Source organism: Drosophila obscura, unplaced genomic scaffold, assembly GCF_018151105.1.
Source record: "Drosophila obscura isolate BZ-5 IFL unplaced genomic scaffold, ASM1815110v1 contig_200, whole genome shotgun sequence".
NCBI classification, from domain to species: Eukaryota; Metazoa; Arthropoda; class Insecta; order Diptera; family Drosophilidae; genus Drosophila; species Drosophila obscura.
Window position 1 is genome coordinate 5,813,034 of NW_024542791.1, and position 10,197 is coordinate 5,823,230.

The window sequence follows — 10,197 nt, forward strand, 5'->3', positions numbered from 1 at the left end:
AAGTCGAATAAAAGGTAAAATTAAGGAGAATAAAACTGAGCCGGATTTCAATACTAAAGTATATAATTTTTTTAAACTATCATAGCTCTGAAAATTTCCAAAAGAAAAGTATGCTGGAAATATATAAATACATCTCAAATATTCCTATGATTATTTCAACTAGTTATACCAAGGTAAGTATTTCCTAATTGTTCTGTAGTCTCTGGCCCATGGCTACTATACATCTGTAAATTTTACCGTTGTACATATGTACATGCATACATATGTATGTATGTAGTTATCCGGATTAAGCTTCTTCTTAGCCTGAAGCAATCATTAGTCCTCCCTTTGTCATAACTGCTTAACATTTTTTTTTTGGTCACATCATTACCTGGAATTGTAACGTCCTAAAGGCAGTGGATAGTGGGCCCATTTCGTTCAGGATATGCATACACCTATCCGTCTATAGCCACAGCAGCCAACGAACAAAACAAAAGGTACGACAAAATATACCAAAATTTGATTTCTGTAACTCGAGAGTGCCACATATGTATGCCTGTACTCTCGAAGTACCAGCTAACTAATACTTCCGCCAAGGGGGGGCTGAGCCTGAGTTGGCTGTCCGACTGCAGACCGTACGCTGCAGCACTTTGCCACATGCTGCTCTGCTCCTATCCTCAAGTCTCCGTTAAGTCCTCCGCAGAGCCTGCATCAATAGCATTTTCATTGATACGCACACAGTTCTGCCAACACCAATACGAAAAACAATGGATACAAGTGGATTGGGGAGCGAGTAGTGGAGCATAGTTAGAGAGGAGAAGTAGTGGAGAAGGAGGAGAAGATCTGGAGAGTAGGAGATTGGTAACACACACACACACATCCCCGACCTAACCTACTGAAGCATCAATAGAAAATACCAATAACATCGACATCATCCTATCCTCCGCATCATTAGCCCAAACAAAAACTGCTGACTAGGGCACAATGCCAGCAGGAATATGGAGAGGAGACACCACCCCTAGTATTCTACACTTTCTCAGGACGCTCGTCTCGCTATGCTCCTCCTTCCTACACCACCACCACCACCCACAATCCTGACCAGAGCTAGAGGGTCTTAAACTTTTTTCTTGTTGTGCTGCACATGCCCCGCAGGCAATTTGAAGTTGTGGCAGCTTCCTGTCCCTCTTCTGGCACCTCCTCCGCCTACACCACGCTGTACCCTTTCTATATGCGCCGACATCGGCTCATTGACAGTCATAACGCTGAAATGCGCCTCAACTTGAACTAATTTGTGCGCAATTTGCGCGAAGAAAGGCGATGGAAGCACCAAAGGCAATAGAAAGAAAGAAAGAGAGAGAGAGAGAGAAAGAGAGGCAGCCAATGAATATAGAAAGAGATGGCTAGACCGTAACAGAAAAAGATAGCAGCAGAGACGAGAAAGAATGGCAAGCATTTGCACTTTTACTTAAGCGTAAAACTTTTCCTTTTGCAGGTTGCAGCCAACTAATTTTTCCCCTCCCTGTCACATTTTCCCCCCAAAAGAAATCTTTGGTAAGGGGGATAGATGGAATGTGTGAGAGGGATAGCACAAGTAAAAGATGGTCAGAAGGAGATGGCAATACTCACGCTGATTGCGTCAACTTTTTTCCTCAATTTGTTTTGTTTCAAGTTCGTTTCCTATTGTGGCCTTGCATAAATTTGATTATACGAAATTCTGTGAAGGTGCAAGGGAACCAAACGTATCCCAACTACATACCTACATATGTATATCTGTAGGAGCCGTTTAAATTTGTGTCCCTTTGTGAGGGAAAGCCAGTCTCTAATTGCCTGCCAGCGCCGACGGCCGCCTCCTTCATGAACTGATTGAATCTCTTACAATCCACAGGCGGCTTTATTATTTAACGTTTCAATTACACGCCAAGTCAGAATCGGAATCGGAGATAGAGGAGTCTCAGAGATGGAAATATAGAGGAGAGGAGCTCCTCCTGCTCTTGCACTGCTACTGCCTTTGGTGGAGACTATTTAGCATGTAAATGTGAGTCAGTGCCAAATAGTAGTGACGCCTTGTCCCAGTCACAGTCATAGTCCACCGTCTCTGACGGCGTCCCCAGATGTGGAGTGGAGTCTCAGTTTTCGTTTCAGAGGCGGAGCATCTATTTTGCATACAAATGGCTTTTCTTTATGTTTATGGGAAGGAATTTGGGTCGAGGGAAGACGGGAAAATAATTTCGAAAATGTTTCATTTGATTACTAAATGAATCCCTGTTGGATCTTGCCATCTCTAATTGTCTTTCATGGTAATGGAAAATGTCTGAAACGTTTGCTCTAACCAACTTTAGGTCAATATTTTAAAATAGCATTGCATACATACTTGGAAATTGTAAAATATAACATGTGACAAATTTAAATCTATACTATAAATTTGTAGAAAAAAATCGGTGTGTAAGCGGCTATTGAATTGAAATTTTATCAAAAAAATCATACATTTGGTCCAAGCGTGTGTTTGAACGCCTATTTCAATTAATTTCTCAACAACGAGTGAACCAAATTGCATGAAGGTTTTTTGTAAATGATAGCCAGAGTATTAAAAAAATCTATACCCTATTTCATTTCATTTTGTGTTATTCTGTAGAAAAAAAGTGTTTGTTTACTTGATGAAATTTTCTAAAATGAATGAGTGTTGCCTCGAAAATTAAAATTTAATAAAAAACGAGAAGGAACATGTGAGTCGCTATGCCACCAGACCGGGACTACGACATCACTATTTATCGATTGATACCGGTAAGGGTATGCATACTTTGGGCGATGATTTAGGGAATATAAGGAACTTTAGGTTAATGAAAAAAAAACATTGCTGTAACAGTATAATTGGCCACGTTGGTTAATTTTTGCTACAACCCAACTAACCACATGCTATCAATGTACATCTACGCTTTCACTACATTCAATAATAACATGCATCCCCCTGGCCCGCTTGCTGCATGATATCGGACTGAACGCGGATATGTGTTAAGCAGAGGGCTGTGCGGGGGAAAGGAGAAATCTGTGAGAATGTGGAGACGATGATTGGTAGTTCTGAAAGTGCCCAAAGGGTAGGGGGCGGAGAGGAGCAAAGACAAACAGACAGAAAATTTATGCACCGATGATTTTCATTTAAACCCTGGCATACAATTGAATCATTCCGATCTGATTCAGCCCCCCCCCCCAGTTCCCACTACCGAAGCAACGGAAATCGGGTAATCAGGGGATCGACCCTATTTATGCGCTCACTGCTCAAAGTCATTTAAAGGAAAATCGAATCTGCTGGTACATATGCGTTCTCACACTGGAGAGCGTCCTTATAAGTGCACTCACTGCTCAAAGACATTTATATACCGGAACAGTAGCTACCAAAAACACATACTTAGTCACACAACAGGGGCTACCAACGACACATACATACTTACTAATGCAGGCAATGACAAGTGTGCCATTCCGGCACCGTTCGAGATCACATCCGTAAGAACAATGAAAGATACAACTGCACCTGCAAATCGACATATTTAATCTTTTTATAAACATATGCTTTGTATGTTCAAGTATCAATATCCACTATCCTCTTTACACACTGCCCCTCAACATTCTGTACTTAATTTTAAATGATGCATTTATAAGCAGCTTATATATACATATGTTGGTTTATATGTTGGTTCAAATAAAATGTTACAGATAGGAAAAAATAAACAAAATTGTGTGAAATTGTACATTCTTATATGAGCTTTCTGTTGAGCTACTGAGGATCTTCAGTAGCGTTGCTTCGAGCAGCGATAAATTGTACACACGTTTTTGGGCTGTATTATATGTATGTACGTATACTCGTATGTATGTGTATGAGTACGAAATGCGTGGCAGTCAGGTATCTGTCTCGAGACAACGAAAAAACCCAGCCAGAGGAGCGCACTGCACTGAGGCAGAGTGTGTGAGCGAGAGCTTTGCCACTGCAAATTAATTTCTTCATTTCGGCTATTTTAATGATCACATCTGATTCTGCAGTCTGATATATATATACACTTGTAACAGTGTAACAAAATATGGTTATAATCTCTGCGATCTAGGTGCTCATCGGGACGGACGGACAGACAGGCATGGCTATACCGGCTCGGCTATTGATGCTGATCAATAATATATTTACTTTATAGGGTTGAAGAAGAAAATATACTTACATATGTATTACCAAAATATATGGTATTGATTTTGTGCGAAGCGAAACACCTGTCACACTTTTACCTCGCACACCTTATGCACAAATATTAAAGAATCTTTTGAACGGCGATATTCAAGCCAACCTGCAAGCACTTTCACTTTCCAGCAGCATTTTGCCGCCGGAAAAACGCAATTTAGTGCAAATAAAAACACACAAACAGCAAAAGCAACTTCAACTCTGCTTCGTGCTCATTGTCGTGGATTTTTAGTGTTGAAAACAATTGAAAGTGTTGGCAGCTGCACATGTCTATATAGCGGTGGTGTAGTGCTACATATAAGGGAGGTGCTATATAGGGTAGGGGCACAGTGCAAGCACGACATGCAAACTCATAAATGCGGCCGCATGAAATTGTAGGCAGCAAAAACACACACCACGCACACAAACGCATGCCCAGAATCGCACAATCACACAGATACTCACACAGCAAACACATGAATGCATTTACAACCGTCAGTGGCAGAGGTAGAGGTAGGAGGCAGAGGCACCACCAGCGGCAGAAGAAGCAGTAGAAGTAGTAACTATAACAAAGAACTCGGTCATTTGGTGCACAAAACGCAGCCAAAAGCACGCCCCGTGCTGCTAAATGCTACAAAAAAAAAAATCAAGCAGACTTGAAAAAAAAATAATACTAAAAAAAAAAAAGAAGTTCAGAAAAAGAACGTGGAAGCACGCACAGAAGAAACCAAGACACGGACACAAACAAACAATCCCCATAGATATGCATATGAGTGCACATTCGGATGGACATGTGTGAAATGTGAAACACTTTCGAATTTTTCAGTAAAATATTTCGAAAGCTTGCCAGGTCCAGTAAGGATATATTTTAGAGATATTTTTACATGTGCGGGAAATGTTAGAGAGAGAGAGACAGAGGGTGTATTCTTAGGCGATGATTACTGTACGTGTGGGTTTTTCTATGCATCTGTATAGTGTATGTGTCATTGCACTCTGTGCTGTAATCATTATGACTGGAAGAGAGGCTGCTAAAGGCCCACATGACGGAGACAGTCACGGAGAGACAGATAACAATGCAGGAAACTTTCCATTTTCTCTTGTCTCTTTCCTTCTCTCTCCTTCTGTTGAGTGCAATTATCGTTGGTTTTATGATGTGCAAATGCATGGGGCATGTGTTGGCCCAAAACTTATTACACCAAAGGCACAAACATGGCCATAAAAAAACACATTAGTTGGTTAGCTCCCCAGAGATGAAGAAGAAAAGGCACCCTCCACAAGAGTAATATTCGTACATATTTTGAATCAATTTTCCTCAAACCCGAAGAGCTGATTAATACTCAGTGGATATGGCCGCAGGATTGTGCGTGGAGTGGGGTTTGCCGTACTATTTATAAGCCTGCGGTTCCTGGCATTCCAATGCATTGGCTTCAATGAATAATTAAGCGGTTGACGGTGCCAGGGATCGGGAAGGAGATGGAGCTTAAGCTGGAGATGGCGCTGAACCACAACCACTCACTCACACTTCCAAAAACCTCCACTCACACACATGTCAAGCCAGGAAGCCGCAGTGCCTTGAGGAAGATGGGGTTTGTAAGGACATTTTTCACTTGTCAGGGCATCGCACATACGCCTCGTTAGCCCCGACTCACAAACTGAAAATGAAACCGAACCTGAACCTGAACCAGAAGTAGATCCCAGTAACCGCACCCGCTCCCGCGCCCTAAATAAAAGCGACGAAATGCCATCTAATTTATAGAACGTGGCGGTTATTTCTTTTAAGTGCTCGACAAATAGAAACAACAAACACGAAACACATTTCGTCACGTTCCCGGAAAAGGCGGCAGGAGAGCATCAATATTTTTATTTGAATTCCGTCTCCCTGTTTTGTTTATAATTTATTTGCATTTGCTCATTGAAATGCTGCACAAACCAAACTTGGGACCGGGTATGGGGGCCGTGGGGCTCCCAAATGTGCCACGAGCCTCAAATAAATGGCAATCTATGCAGGATGGGTACTGCGGGGAGTGCTGAAAGGCAGTGTCATGGGCTGGAATACGGAAGCGAGCGGACATTTAGGAGGGAAAAGGTTGTCTTGACTCATTTTCAAGGGTACGACGGCAACAAACAAAAACGCACGAAGTTCCTTCAATATTAAGTTTATCATGAAATCTACACGGCAACAGCCATAAATTTAACGCAATTTACGGAAACTTGAAAGTAAATAAATATTGATAAAAATCAAGACAAAAAAAAACTAATTTCGGGCTGTTTATCTTTCGATGCTCGTCTTCATGGTGATCTTCTTTCCTTTTGTGGTAACTATAATTGGCATACAAATCAAACAAACTAAACTAGTAACGAAAGGATGATCAAAAATTCGTAAGCTGGAACTCAAATTTAATGGAATTTTTAAGCAACAAAACTTTAATTCCAGCTTCCATTTATCAGCTTATTCTCAAACTATTTGCCTTAAGGACAATCATCTTACTAATTAGTTTAGAAACCAAATGCAACATGCAATTTTCAATAACCTACGGAGTATCAAAAGGACCTCACATCTTCACAAAATGCTCTCAAAATTCGTTTTATATCTATATCCACATATACAGCTCCATAAATATGTACTCGTATGTATGTGTGTGTTACGTTCAACACCCGAAATGGGGAAAAAAATAAGAAATGCTAAACGAATTTGAAACATGCCATTTTCGTCGCTGTTGTTTCTGTTTCTTTTTTGAGTACCTTAGGAGCCAGGGTCCATGGTGCTAGAGTGCTGTGGCGGCGTCCGTCATAAATTCTCGTTATACAATTTAAAAACATTTGCTAAACACGCATTTCCTGCCTGGACATGGCCAATGGCTGTGGAAATGCGAATGCGAATGGCTCTGGGCAACGAAAAACATAACATAAATTTACTTTTTGGCTGGACAACGGCCGCTTAGAGGGACCCGCTGGAAAAAGGACACTCGAACGCCCATGGAGATAAAATTGTCAAATGTTTGATGAATGCGAAACGAAATGAAAATTTATTTATATGTTCGGGTATGTGTTTGTGTGTGATGTTGGAATGACGGAAATTCCCGCTCCATTTGGTATTATGCATATATATAATTTTTTTTTTTTATTTGGTATTTTCATAGAATAAATAGATCACAGAAATATTTGCTGCCATCTCTTTTCTCTCTCTCTCTCTCTCTTTATCTTTTTATATGGTTCCGTTTTTGTTTGGATATGCAAAAAACGTTTTAAGTTAATTTGCCATGAAGTTTTTGGGGCGATAGGAATTGAACGGGAATTTGTTTTTAGTTCCTGATACCCATGCAGAGGAGGGTATTATGATTTTGATCAGGTAAATTGTTGATGGCATACAGAAATATGTGTTCTATTATATGGTTATATGCACTCTATCGGTTTCAATGCAAACAGTCTATCTAGGTATATTTTTAGTTCGATTTTTAGTGCTAAGAGTAATATTTTCAACGCAGCTGCAATAAGAAACAAATTTTTTTTAAATATCTTTTTGGGCAGAAACTTAATGATGAGTTTCAAGAATATTTATTCATAATTTGTTTGTGTATTTAATGTAAAAGTCTGTTAAGTATTTTTCCTATTAAGAAGGATTATTGCATATATTTTCAGCTCCCTTGCCCACCGTTTGCTTTGATGGCTTCACTGCTTCGAACAGCCATTTCGACTATTTTTGCCTCTTCAGCTGTTCCTATCGCCGTCTTTACAGACTAGATACAAAAGAATTTTTACAACGGAAGCGAAATCATATGGAAAAAATATCATTCAAACCTACCGGCTAAATATCTCTTTTAGTTGGTTAATTTAATTGTATTTTACGAAGCACTTTTGCCTACTTAAAACTGTATCTACATCTATTTAGAGTATATAGAAGTTCGATCCCCAAAAGCGAGCACTGCTAACCATTTATTTTGAACGATTGGGCCTCTTTTTTGGCTAGTCAATAAAAAATACCAAAACGAAAATTGAGCCATTGACATTTGAGTTAAGTTATTTATATATGTTTTTTTACTAAAACATATATTGATTAAAAAAATATCCTGTCATCGTGTCAACAGCATTTCTCCCTTCCGATACGGTTCCGCCATCATTTCCCGCTTCATTCGGTTCCGCCTTTCAGGCTGGCAGAAAGGAAACTTTTGCTCACCGAAGCACAAAATTAGTGTGGAGCTAATTTACAGACTTCAGCGGATAGGACCCATAGATGGGATAGAAGACGAAAACACGTGTCAGTTCTTCCACACACACACACACACACTCCCCAAAAGGCAGTAGGTCTGAGTGGTGGAGAGTGAGAGGTGAAACGGACAACGTGACGTGCCACTCATGGCCATGAGCCTTGAAAATTTATTAACACATGCCAATCATAAAAAAGTACAAATCGCATTTTCATTCGAAAAAAAGCCGCCGCCCCCACCAGATATCGAAAACGGCAAGGAAAAACTCTGCAAGGCGAAATGACGTTCCAAAAAGAGAATTCAACTAAATTTCATAAAAATAAATGTGTGAAAATCAGAACGGGATTTATCATCATAGATTATGTGTTATTTTATTTTACTATTTTATGAAACTTACAAATATAAGGCTTGTTTCCGGAATTATTCAACATTTTATATTAAAAAAAAAAATAAATATATATATGTAAATCCCATTCGAACGGTCAATTTTTCCAAAATCTCCTATATCGGCATTATGTATCTATATATGTAGATAGCATATTTTTAAAACTTTTTTACTTGAATTTATTTTTTCAATCCGATTCTATCGCTTTCAAGGCTAATCAGCTTTAGGGAACATGTGGCAATTTTTCTAGGCAGATCAAAAATTACAGTCACGTTTTCGATTATGAAAAATTTTATTTTTCTTTTCTTGTATTTCAGACCCAACCCCAACTCCACACGAATACAATGAACCCAGTGGTTTTTTCTGTTCTGTTGATTGTAGGTGCATTCAAACAATTTATTTATTTATTATTTATAACCGGCCGAAAAGGACAAAGAGCAAAAGTCCAGGGGACAGGAGCACAAAATGTGTGTTGCAATATGCACAAAGAGTGAACAGGAAGGAAATTTAAAGACCGCCTGCGGTTGGGCCAAAACTATTAATTGATTTTGTCTCTCCTTTTCTGTGGTGCTTGGGTTATCCAAACGCAAAAGGGAATTCTCGAATCATCCTTTCTACCTTGCCCCCCGTAAACCCTCTCCATTCCGATTATTGTGGCTTTTGTGCAGTGGGGCGCAGCATTAGCTCTCGGACACCGAACTGAACTGCTTAACTTTCATGCAATTTGCAGGCTGGGTACAGCAGCATACAAAAATAAAAAAAAAGTCAACTACTTTTTGGCTACCCGCATAAATCGCAGGCCCAGCAGTCAGGAGGGAAAGAGAGCATTTTGCTTATACTACTCGTACGTTCAACGACAAACAATTTTATTGTGCTTGCCACATGGAACACACACTGGCAGACAGACAGACGCAAACATATACGAACGCACATGGGTATATCCTTGGACAATGGTATATGAGTGAGGTTAGTGGCCAACAACGACGAAAATTGCAAAAGGATATGACTTACACACACCCAAAGCACACACAGAGACAGAGAACAAGTTAAAGCGCTGGAGTAGAGTAACGACTTAAAAGGTTCCCTATTTCTTTCACTATCTCACTTGGAAAAAAGGATGTATTGTATACTCTTATCTTACACTCCCAATAACAAACCCACTGCTGTAACATGTGACACAATCAATACAACATGCACTTAACCTCTCTGATTACAGGGTACAAACGCAGACACACACTCAGACAGTGGCAGAAGCACACACTCCCATGGAAAGAGAACGAGAGAGAGGAGCACAGACACAGCCGCCCCGTGCGGTTGCAGTTTTATGCGTTGGCATGACTACCGGCCCCGCCCACTGTCACACAGCGGTGGAAAACAGTGGAAGAATGGGTAGTGGACTGCATCCTACATAAGAGCATTTCCCAGCACAG